The sequence below is a fragment of the Sciurus vulgaris genome, assembly GCF_902686455.1.
Source record: "Sciurus vulgaris genome assembly, chromosome: X".
NCBI lineage: Eukaryota > Metazoa > Chordata > Mammalia > Rodentia > Sciuridae > Sciurus > Sciurus vulgaris.
Window position 1 is genome coordinate 55,618,432 of NC_136471.1, and position 12,300 is coordinate 55,630,731.

The window sequence follows — 12,300 nt, forward strand, 5'->3', positions numbered from 1 at the left end:
TAGAAGATGGAAAGATCTCCCATACTTTTGGATAGGCATAATTAATATTGTCAAAATGGCCATACTACCAAAAGCATTATACAGATTTAATGCAATTCCTGTTAAAATCTCAATGGCATTCTTCACAGAATTAGAGAAAGCAATCATGAAATTCATTTGGAAAAATGAGAGGCCCAGAATAGCCAAAGCAATCCTTAGCAAGAAGAGTGAAGCAGGAAGTATCACAATACCAGACCTCAAACTATACTACAGAGCAATAGTAACAAAAACAGCATGGTATTGGCATCAAAACAGACAGGTAGACCAATGGAACAAAATAGAGGACACAGAGACACATCCACATAAATACAGTTATCTCATACTAGACAAAGGTGCCAAAAACATACAATGGAGAAAACATAGTCTCTTCAACAAATGGTGCTGGGAAAACTGCAAATCCATATACAGCAAAATAAAATTAAATTCCCATCTCTCACCCTGCAGAAAACTCAATTCAAAACGGATCAAGGACCTAGGCATTAGACCACAGACCCTTCACCTAACAGAATAAAAAGCAGACCCAAATCTTCTTCATTTCAGCTTAGGGCCTTACAAGGCTCCTAAAGTGCAAGAAATAAAATCAAGAACCAACAAATTGGTTGGATTCAAACTAAAAAGCTTCTTCTAAGCAAAGTAAACAATCAATAACATGAAGAGAGAGCCTACAGAGTGGGAGAATATCTTTACCACACACACATCAGATAGAACACTAATCTCCAGGATATATAAAGAACTCAAAAAACTTAACACCAAAAAAAAACCAAATAACCTAATTAATAAATGGGCTAAGGAACTGAGCAGAAACTTCACAGAAGAAGATATACAATTGATCAACAAATATATGAAATAATGTTCAACATCTCTAGTAATTAGAGAAATGTAAATCAAAACTACTCTAAGATATCATCTCACTCCAGTAAGAATGGCAATTATCAACAATACAAGCAACAATAAGTGTTGGCCAGGATGTGGGTAAAAAGGTACACTCATACATTGCTGGTAGGACTGCAAATTGGTGCAACCACTATGGAAAGCAGTGTGGAGATTCCTTTGAAACTTGGCATGGAACCACCATTTGACCCAGCTATACCACTCCTAGCTCTATACCCAAAAGACTTAAAATCTGCATACTAGAGTGATGCATCCACATCAATGTTTATAAAAGCTGAATTCACAATAGCTAAGATATGGAAACAACTTAGATGCCCTTCAATAGGTGAATGGATCAAGAAACGATGGTATATATAAACAATGGAATATTATTCAAACTTAAAGAAGAATGAAATTATGACATTTGCAGGTAATAGATGGAGCTGGAGGATATCTTGCTAAGTCAATTCCATAAAAACAAAGGCCAAATATTTTCTCTGATTTGTGTATGCTGATCCTTAATGGTGGGGGGATGAATGGAGGAACTTTGGATTGGTCAGAGGGGAGTGAAGAGAGGGAAGTGGGCAGGGGAAGTGGGAAAGATGTTGGAATGAGATTGACATGATTAATCTAGGTACTTGTATGATCCCATGAATGGTATGGATTCTACATCCTGTACAACCAAAGAAATGAATAGTTGTGCTCCATTCATGTACAATTTATCAAAACGCATTTTTCTTTCACATATAACTAATCAGAACAAATAACAATTAAATAAATAAATAAAACTGTTCTAGTAAACATCTCCATTGCTTATGGAACCAATATAAAAATAACAAAAGAACCACAGGTGGGAATAAGGCAATCCAAGGTTGAGCACATATCTAAAATACACTTGTAGTTGAATGAAGACAAGAAACTGATGGTACCATAATAAATCTTTGGGATTGTTCTAATGAAACACATAAGTAAAAGATGAGATGAAAAATGGAACACAATCACAGTTAGAAAATCCTGAGGTCTACATAAAGTAGCTAAATATATACATTATCTGTCTTCTGTTTGGGTTCTTAATATTTTTATTTTCAAATCATTGAGGCAGAGCACATATGATTATTAGAATTAAAATGATTGGGTAGTCAGGAAATTCCTTTTCCCTAACATAATATATATATGTAGAGCATTATAATTAGAATAATTTTACTTTCTTCTATCCCATTTCTTCACTCACTCAGAAAGAGGACAGAACCAAAGGAATGACATATCTGATCATTTAGTTTGGGCAAATAAACTGAATTTAGTCTTTTTCCTTTATCAGACATGCTTGATGTCAAAGTACAATCTGGTATGTTCTTTATAGAGTGGTAAGTGTGGTTGCATATTAGTCATCTTTGACAAAATACCTGAGATAAATCAACTTAAATGAGGAAGAGTTCATTTGGTTTATGTTTACAGAAGTTTCAGCCCATGCCAGTTGTGCTACCTCACTCTTAGGCCTGTGACAAGGCAGAACCTGATGGCAAGGGATCATGTGATAGAGCCAAATTGCATCTCATTGCAGCCAACAAGCAGAGAATTAGAGGGGAAGAGGCTGGGAACAAATATACCCCTCAAGGGCATTCACCCCATAACCCTCTTCTTCCAACTCCCAATAACCTTCCAATAGCCTATTAATCTACAAACCCATAAGTGGATTAACTCATTTATGAGATAAGAGCCCTCATGATCCAATAACTCCAAAAGACTCCACTTCTGAACACTGTTGCACTAGAGCCTTTAACACATGAGCTTTTGGGGAATATTGAAGATCCAAACCATAAGAGGTTGGATAAGTGATCTTTGTCCTGAAATTCCTATTTCCCATGACATGGATAATTAAATTTATTGGTTTGAAGAGTACTGTGGAATATATTAGAAAGTTCATTTAGCTAGAAATCCAAAGACATATTCTTGTATTTTCTCAGCAAAAATTTGATATGCTAATCTCCATCTATCTGATTCCTATATGGTAGTCCTCCCTTATCTAAAGTTTGACTTTGTGTGGTTTCAGTTACCTGTACTTAAATTTTAAACTGAAAATATTAAATTAAAGATATTGGAAATAAGTAATTTATAAGTTTTACTAACTTACTAGAGTATATTGTTGTAATTTCTGTTTTATTATTATTATTAATTAAACACTATGCTTAATTAATAAATTACCTATATCTTTGTTACATATGCATAGGAAATATACTTAAATTACTTTTATCATAAGTATGTATGCAGAGGAAAAATAGTATAAATGGGGTTCAGTACTATTCTTGATACCAGGCATTTACTGGAAGTCTTAGAACACATCTTCTAGGACTGGGGTTGGGACTCAGCGGTAGAGCACTCGCCTATCACAAGTGAGGCACTGGGTTTGATCCTTAGCACCATATAAAAATAAATAAATAAAATAAAAGCATTGAGTCCATCTACAACAACAACAACAAAAAAAAACTAAAAAAAGAACACATTTTCCTTGGATAATGGAGGACTACTATATATCTCAAATGGTATTGGAATTTGGTGGGAAAGAGGGGACATACTTATTGGGCTTTCTGTATAACCTTAACATTAATTGCATAATTAATATATTTTATATATTAAACTCAATGATTTCTGGAATTTTCTCAATTGAGCTTCAGAATTAATTTCTTAGATAAGTATTATAGCTTCTACCATTTTATATATCAGAATCTAAGATGTAAAGTTGCACAGTTAGGAAGTGATGGCACCTGGCCCTTCAAAGTCCCTGCTTTTAAATATCTTACCATTGATGTCAAGAGATATATAAAATTGTTTTTTGTACAGGGGAAATAGTGGAAAAGTTCATTATTCTTAGCAATATTTTATATCCAATATAATCACTTTTCTGTTTAGGAGTCAAACTATACTTTTTATATCATTCCCTAATATGAAGAAAAGAGTAATTTTCTTCAAGTCACTGTTTCCTCCCATTAGAGAACACACCACCCAGTCTGTTGTTTTCTTAAACATGACAGCAGTGATACTTTGTAGCTTCTAGAGATTATTTCATGGAATGAAAATCATGGTTAAAAATGGCAGAAGCCATGGCAGGTGATAGCGAGTGATAGAAAGTACTGAGTTGGTGAGTTAATTCCTTATCCTCTATGCAAAAAAGACTATCAGGATTGTAAAGGGCAGACTATCCTTTTATTTTAAAAGCAGAAAGAAATGGCAATAGATGAAATTTTTTATCATATTACAAACAAGGACATCATACTGAAAATAATATTTTTTCATGAAATCCTTAAATTGATGTGTCATCTCAGTTATCCTATATTAAATATGCATATAGTACCAGCATCTTGATTATCCTTGACAAATAAAATAAACTACATGGTAATCCTCATAACTTTACAAAAAGCAAGACCTAGTCATTAGCTTGCTGCTATTGTACTAGCCAGACAATTTATTGTCAGCACTTGTCAGTAAGAAAAAAAAGTCTACATTTTCTAGGCACTCTCAATGGTGCTGACATTTACTCAGAGTAAATCTAACATGGATTGGTTCAGTACAGCTCAAGATGACAGACATGACATTTACCACTGCCATACTTTAACCAATATCATGATGATAAGGTCTGGGATGTCCCATGGAATTGGTGAAATATAATATCAAACCTAATGGATAGTCTATTTACCTCTTTGCTAAGTCGTAAGAAGAAATAAATTAAGGGCCTGTCTGTTCCTGTACTTTGGGAGAGAAAACCAAGAGAATTAAAATATATTTTCTTCCAATTTCCCCAGATATTTCTATGCATTGATAGGTTTATATTTTCATTCATGTCCATGAATTTATTAGCTTCAAACAAGCTATTTTTCACTTCCATAGGTGCTCGAAACATGCTGTATTGTTTTACAATTAGTAATGAAAGGGAAAAAATATAGATGCCTAGAGCAAAGTCCTTTCTCTCACTATTGCTCACACTCTCTCATCTTTTCCCCTCATGAACACACGTTTTTGTAATATGGTATATATTATGAATAAACAAGCCTTAAAATAAATATATTATTCTCAGGGTTTCCTTTAGAGATATTATATCAAATTCCATTACTAGTAACATTCGTTTCTTTTCAAAATTGCATACAGACACACACACCTTAATAATTAAGCTCCTTTTTCAGAAAGCATCAAAGCATTATGTGCTTAATATATGATGTGGGAAAATGGAGTTATTAATCAAAGGATACAGGATTTCAATTAGGCTTAAAAATAAGTTTTGATGTTCTAATGTTCTACTGCATTGCATGGTAACCAAAGTTAATAATAATGTATTGTATGTTTCCAAATTGCTAAAAGAATTGATTTCTAACACTCTCACCACAAATAAAAATAATGTTGGTAAGGCAATGAATATGTTAATTAGCTTAATTAAATCTTTCTGCAATGTATATATAAATCAAACTATCACATTTTAATTCATAAATATACATACTTATTTGTCAATTATGAAAAGCAATGTTATGTGGGTTATGTGTTAAATAGTACTTTAAATATATATCCCTCCTCAATGGAAACAAAACTCTATAATTTCTCCTCTCTACTTAATTCTAATTAAAATTGATATCATCTATAACTTTGATAAAGGAAATAGTCTTTTCATTTATTTTCACAGATGAGTCAGAACATGGTTTCCAGTCCTTGTATTATTTCTGATACTTCCATCCCTTACTGTCATGAATGATATGTGTGTACACTTACCTTTCACTGAAAATAAAAGGAATACAAGTACCTTTCTTCCAAAGTTTTTTCAAGTCATAGTCTTTTCTCCATGCAGGTATCAACATATTGATCCACTATCCCAGTGGTCTTATCCATGTTTACTGAATAAAATTGAGTCTATGTCCAGGATAATTAACAGTGGAGACAGTCATCAATTTCTCTCTTGGGATGTTAAAAGCCAATGACACATGTACATAATTCAGGAAACTACTAATGAGTTCTTTCCTAGGTAGAGGACTTCAGTAGGCACACTGAGGAGTGAAGAAAGTTTTCCCAAATGTTAAAGAGATTTTTGGCCAAGAAATTTTTATTTTGTAGTTTTTTATGCTAATTTTCATTTCATGATGTAGTTGTGGTTTTAGGGATTAGCTAAAATGTTCTAGAAAAAAAATTCAGTTCACCTTCATTGACATATTTGTCTTGATATAACTAAAGAGAGACTCTCCATATATTGTCAGGTTGTTTTCTTCTTTTTGAGGGAGTTGGTACTGGGGATTGAACCCAGGTGTACTCCCTCACTAAGATTCTTCACCAGTCTTTTTAATTTTTTTTTATTTTGATTCATGGCCTCCCTAAGTTGCCAAGCCTGGTCTGGAACTTGCAATCCTCCCATCTCAGTTTCCCAAATCACTGGGATTACAAGTGTGAGCCACCATGCCTGGCTCAAGTTTGTTCTTTAACCTTTCATCCTATACACAATATTATTTAGCTTTATAATTTTCTGAAACAACCCTATTAAGAGCACAATGCCCTACAAAAACAAGTAGAACTTAAATAAGCTAAATCAGTTGAACTGACCACATGATCTCACAACATTTAGTTTCATCCTTTACAAAAGACAAAAATCCATATTTATGACCCAGCTTTATCTCTAAAGCTGCATTATAAAAAAAAATACTTTTTCCCATCTTTTGATTTACTTCCCATTTCTTATTCCTTAAATCATTTCATTTTCTAATGGAATCAAATTATTCATACATGTGACTTGCTAATAATAGAAAAAAAGCACACCAAAAAGCACAGATTAGTATGCTTTGACATCTAAACAGATGGTTCCTAGAAAGCAAACACCTGCGAACCATCTGTACTGAAGTGGATCCAGGACTGAATGGGAAGCCAGGATTAACCTGAGCCAAAATATCTGAACCCCAAATTGCCTGGCTGAAGTTGATAGAGCAAAGATAGTAAATATATTTCAACACACATGCCAACTCTGATCATCTGGTCATGGCTGCCTGGAGTGCTGCACAGATTAGAAATGTGAAGTAATACCAATATTCACTAGAAAAGAAAAACATGCTTGAGTACATGAGGGCTATGGAAGTGAATGTGAAGTGTTGAGAAGCATGCAAAACAATTGCCATTCCTGACAAGACAGAAGTTATGGCTAAATGTCAGTCATCACTTATGATTGTATTTATCTCTGTGTGTGCACATGTGTGTGTTCTACAATTTGGAAATTTGGGGAAAAGATTTATTATTTTACATCAGTTCTGCTTGGTCATCACACACCGACTTAGTTTTGAATCTTTATGTTTTTTATATATAATATATAAATTATATCATATATATAAAACATATATTTTTAATGGCAATGAAAAGTTAACCACAAAAGCATCCAGTTGTATATCCTTATACCCTATGCCAAATAAGCCAATTGTCATGCGACAGCATGCTATTTACTAACTCTAGGAATTTTATTCTTTAATCAAGAAATTGTATCTAGTAATTATGACACACGCTGTCCCCTCTGCCCAACTTCATAGTTGAAGAAGGACTAGATTAGGAAAAGCTAAGAGAAATAGAAATAGAGAAGAATGAGATGGGATGGGAAAAAGCAAACTCTGGAAATGAGAAGGTGGAAAGTTTAAGAATAAGAGACTTTACAGGTAACATTTCAAACACCCAGTGTATGTTTACATGGAATTACCTTCCAGGGTCCAAGGAAGCAAGGTTTAATTCTCATATTAAAAAGGAAGAGAAGTAGGAAATTATAAACAAAGATATAAGTACAAGGTAAAGTTGCTCTTAATATTTCTCTTTGATTCTATATGATTATAAAATTATAGGATACTTTAGGTAATTTTTCTGTTTGTTTCAGAGAGTAATGAGATACATTTTCTATAATTCATCCTTATGTGAAGCTATGCCTCCAAGATACTTACACAATATGTTTGCACCAGACTCAACACTTTAGGACATCACATTTAATGCCATACTGGTCTAACACTTGATATGGAAGAATTTATTTATTATTTCCCCTCAGTCAAACCACTTGGGTAATTCCAATTCTAACTTTATATTGCTCTAATAGTAAAATAGTGCTCAAATGTTGACATATAATTTCAAATGGATTCAAGACTTTACTCTTCATTGAATCTCAACTATTTTTCCCAATTACATTTTTTCTATAAATGGTTCCTTTAAGATCTCTTTGCTCTTCTGAAAGTTCACCGTTATATGTTTTTATGTGAATTTGTTTTTAATCTATCTTTGTTGATATATACTGGGACTTCTGTATCTGTGGATTCATGTAGTTCATTACTTCCAGAAAAAAAAGTTATTATCTTTTAAAATATATTCATCACTTTTTCTCTTCTTTCAAGTACATAGATGTATATAGAAAATATATAGTGATATATATGTTTTATATGCATACATATATAATATGTATATTAGACCTTCTCAGTGTCTGTCCTTTCTCAGCCTCTTTTACACATTTTTTTTAAATTTGTCTTTATTTGCACTGCATTCTGAATACCTTTTTCAGTTCTGTCACTTCTCAATTCTTCAGTTTTTTTTCCAATCTACTATTAAACCACCATATGTGATATTTATTAATGTTGATGATTATATACATTCTTTCCTAAAACTTAGTCTTGTTCTTTTTTACTTTTTTCAGTACCAGGGATTGAACCCAGGGGAACTTAACCACATCCCCAGCCCTTTAAAAAAATATTTTCTCTAGAGACAGATATCATTGCTTGTTTAGAACCTTGCTAAGTTGCTGAGACTGGCATTGAACTGGTGAACCTCCTGCCTCAGTTTCCTAAGCTACTGGAATTACAAGCATGCACCACTGCACCCAGCTTGTCTTGTTCTTTCTCAGATCTGTCTGCTGGACACTCTAAAGTATCTTGATCCTTAATCACCTTTCAATATTATATTTAATTCCTCAAATATTTCATATATTAAAAATATTCTGTATCTAACATCGCCAATATATGAAGTATTTAGGAAGCTAATTATATTTGTTACTTTACAGATTCTTCTTCATATGACCATGTTCTCTTGTATGTTTGGTGTGTTTTGATTTTGAACATATGTGATTGATTTCAATTATCAAAATCCTGAGAAATAAAAATAACACATATATTAATGCAGAAAGGTATATCTGAGTCTACTTTTGCAAAGTACCACCTAATACAAATATGGAAGCCCCATAAATGAATTTCTAAGACTGAGAATACTGATCATGAGAATAGTCTCAGTGTAAAGTCCAGGCACAGATGAAATCAGGCCTATCCCCACCCTCATTTAATAAGGATGTATAAACTTTTTTCCAAAAGGTGTTTGGTGGTCCCATGAATTTCAGGATTGCATTGGGTTCTTGGTTACTGTATTCTTGCAAGAGAATATTTCAGGGAAGACATGACATGTAGTAAAATTATAGCAAAGTTTGTTAGGAAAGAAAGCTCTCTCAAGAGGGAGAGAGAGAGAATGGGTCATCTCTAAAAGGAGAAGAGCAATATTATGCCCCCCTTTATTCCTGGTTTTATAGAGATCTTAGTGAAATTTCTAGAAAGTCCTGACCAGGTGTCACTTTTTAACTTGTGGTTGACAGTAGGATTGCATCAGATTGTAGGATTGCATCAGATTTCTAAGTTCCTACTGCACATGGTTTTACCCACAGGAAGCCAAGTGAGACCCACGACGGGGGAATTTTGTTATTATAATGGCATGCTAAATATCTAAAGGCAACTCTTAGTAACTTTGGCTCACACTGACTAGTTCTAACTGGAATTTGTTCTTTTACAGATTTTATGGTCAATGGGTTCTGCTTTAATTACCGCATTTTCCTAAGTCTTGGATTCTTTGATCTGAATAAAGGTCACAAAATCTCTCCCTTCAGGGTAGTTTGTGTTCTTATTGGCAGGGTGATCCTGAGACTTGCTGGTAACAGGTTGTTTGTCAAGGAATGTAACATCCTATTGACTTAAGCCAGAACAAGGCTAGAATGACCTTAAATAAACTGACCTTTAAAAGAAAGTGTGTGTAGGACCAGCACATGGATCCAATCTGAAGAATTATCCCCTTAATGTTTCTACCACTCACATCTATCTGCTATCTATCAATGGCAGCACCAATTCCAATTTTTTTCTGTCTCTGTGATTTGGGACATATTCCTTTTCTTCTAACATTGTAGATTTTCTGTACTCACTTATATGCAGTAAGATACATAGTATAAGTCTGATTCCATTAGTTATATTTCTAATTGTATCATTTGTCATAGTTTGACTATTGCTCATATTCCTTTTATCTAAGCATCTAACACTTAAGGATTCTGTGGTGCCACAAGTTTTTCCAAATACCAGGATTACCATAATACTCCTTTGAGTTTTATATTACCAAGATGGGCTAGAAGTGGGGGGAGTGTATTGGGAACTAGTAAACCGAAGTACTCATTTCTGTTCAGTTATTGCAATTTAATTATCTTAAAGGATTATCTAAACATTTCAAGATCTTAGTGTCTATGATTTACTGTTTTTAAAAGTTTTCGAATTTAACAATAATACTATTTCCCCTAAAATAGTTTATATGCAACATTGGTACATTATAAAGAAAAGGCAGATTTACTCAGATTAAAGTAGGGATAGATGGGCTTGGGATCAAACCTTTAATCTCCTCCTTCTCATTAATTCTATGGAGTGGATGATGCATTTGGGTGGACTCAAATGTATCTTTGCCTAACTGTGACTTTCTGAAGCTCATATGGAAAACAATTACACTGAATGATCTTGTAATTCTAATTTTAGGATTATACAAAATGTAAGTAAAACTTCCCCTTATTTTTCAGAAGTTTGTCCTAAATCCATTAGGTGGACCCATCAAAGATAATATCCATACTGTGGAAGGTAAGGAGGCTGAACTGTGGTTATTCAATGTGGGATATAATAATACGAAAAAAAAAGTGAGGAGAACAACTATGGCAGAGGGCTGCTTAATAAAGGATGTTAGAGCTTTTGGGAGTGAGTGAGTCATCTTCATCAGAGTGGCTTTAATAGGTACTGGAGTTTAAATTGGAAAGGAGAACACTCACTGAGGAGGTGTGGGTTTCTCCCAGAGTCTCAGAATCCAAATGAGATGAGGATTGATCTGATGTGTTATATTTCTAGCACAGGAAGAGGAAACAGGGCTTTCAAGTGTTCTGTTGGATGTGTTTAAGTCTGAGTGGAAAAAGGAGAACATTTTACTGGGTACCAGAAAGTATAATTTTTGATACATTGAGATTAAAAGAAAGAAATACATTCAAGAAAATGGAAGCAACTTTTAAAATGAATTTAGAACTGCTTATTTTCTATATAGAGAAAAAAGAAAAAGAAGCTCTTTCCATGCCTTGAAAAGCCATGGATTATGATCCCAAGAATCATCTGAGGAGATTAGTAGCTCCAAAGCTAGATAAATTGGATAATATGCTTGATCTTCATTCATCTTCTGGTCCCTACAAGGTAACAGAAAACTTCCTTTCATATTTTTACTAAGGAACTGAGTTAAGTATGCCCTGACACAAGGTGAAGTATAAAGAATATCTGCATGCAGTGATTCTTTAAGGTTGGTGGCAAAGTCTGAACTAATAGAACCTACCCTACTGATTTTATGGATGTCATCAGCATTTAAAAGTCCACTGAGAATTTCTACCAGATCTATGACACCAAGGATCACTTTTTCTGTACATTGTATTACACCTGAGGAGGTCAAGTACAATTTGTATGAAATGAGAAAGATTTTGTGGGCACAAAAGTGACCTATGATGCTCACAACATTCAATACCATGAATCCATCATCAAGGTAAATGACACCTTTCAGATTAAATGGAAGACTGGAAAGGATACTAACTGCATCACATTTTACACTGGTAACCTTTGTATGATTACTAGAATTGGTCTAATCACCAACAAAGGGAGCCATCTTAGCTCTTTTAATGACCACGCATTAGGCAAATCATACCATTTATTTTCTCTTACCTCAATGGAATAAAACTATAAATCAATAAGAAAACATACTCAAATACTAGTGCATTTGCCTTATAATTTATAGCCCCACATTCCAAGTCCCTTTCAATTAAGCAAGAAACAACAGAATGAAGAAACAGGGCAAGTTTCCATGTTAGCATATGCCAGATGAGAAAATGGTCACTGACCAAAGTAAACACTGCTTCAAAATTCGGCAACCAAATGGGTCGAAAAGTCTGGACAGAGGCCTCATGCTGACTATCCATGGTTACACTTGCTGGTGAAAATAAGAACCTACTTAGCTGTGTAAATACAATCAGTACAAGCCACATGTTGTGAAAATGTATGTTTAATGAAGTTTACATTGATCTGTATGACAAAACCC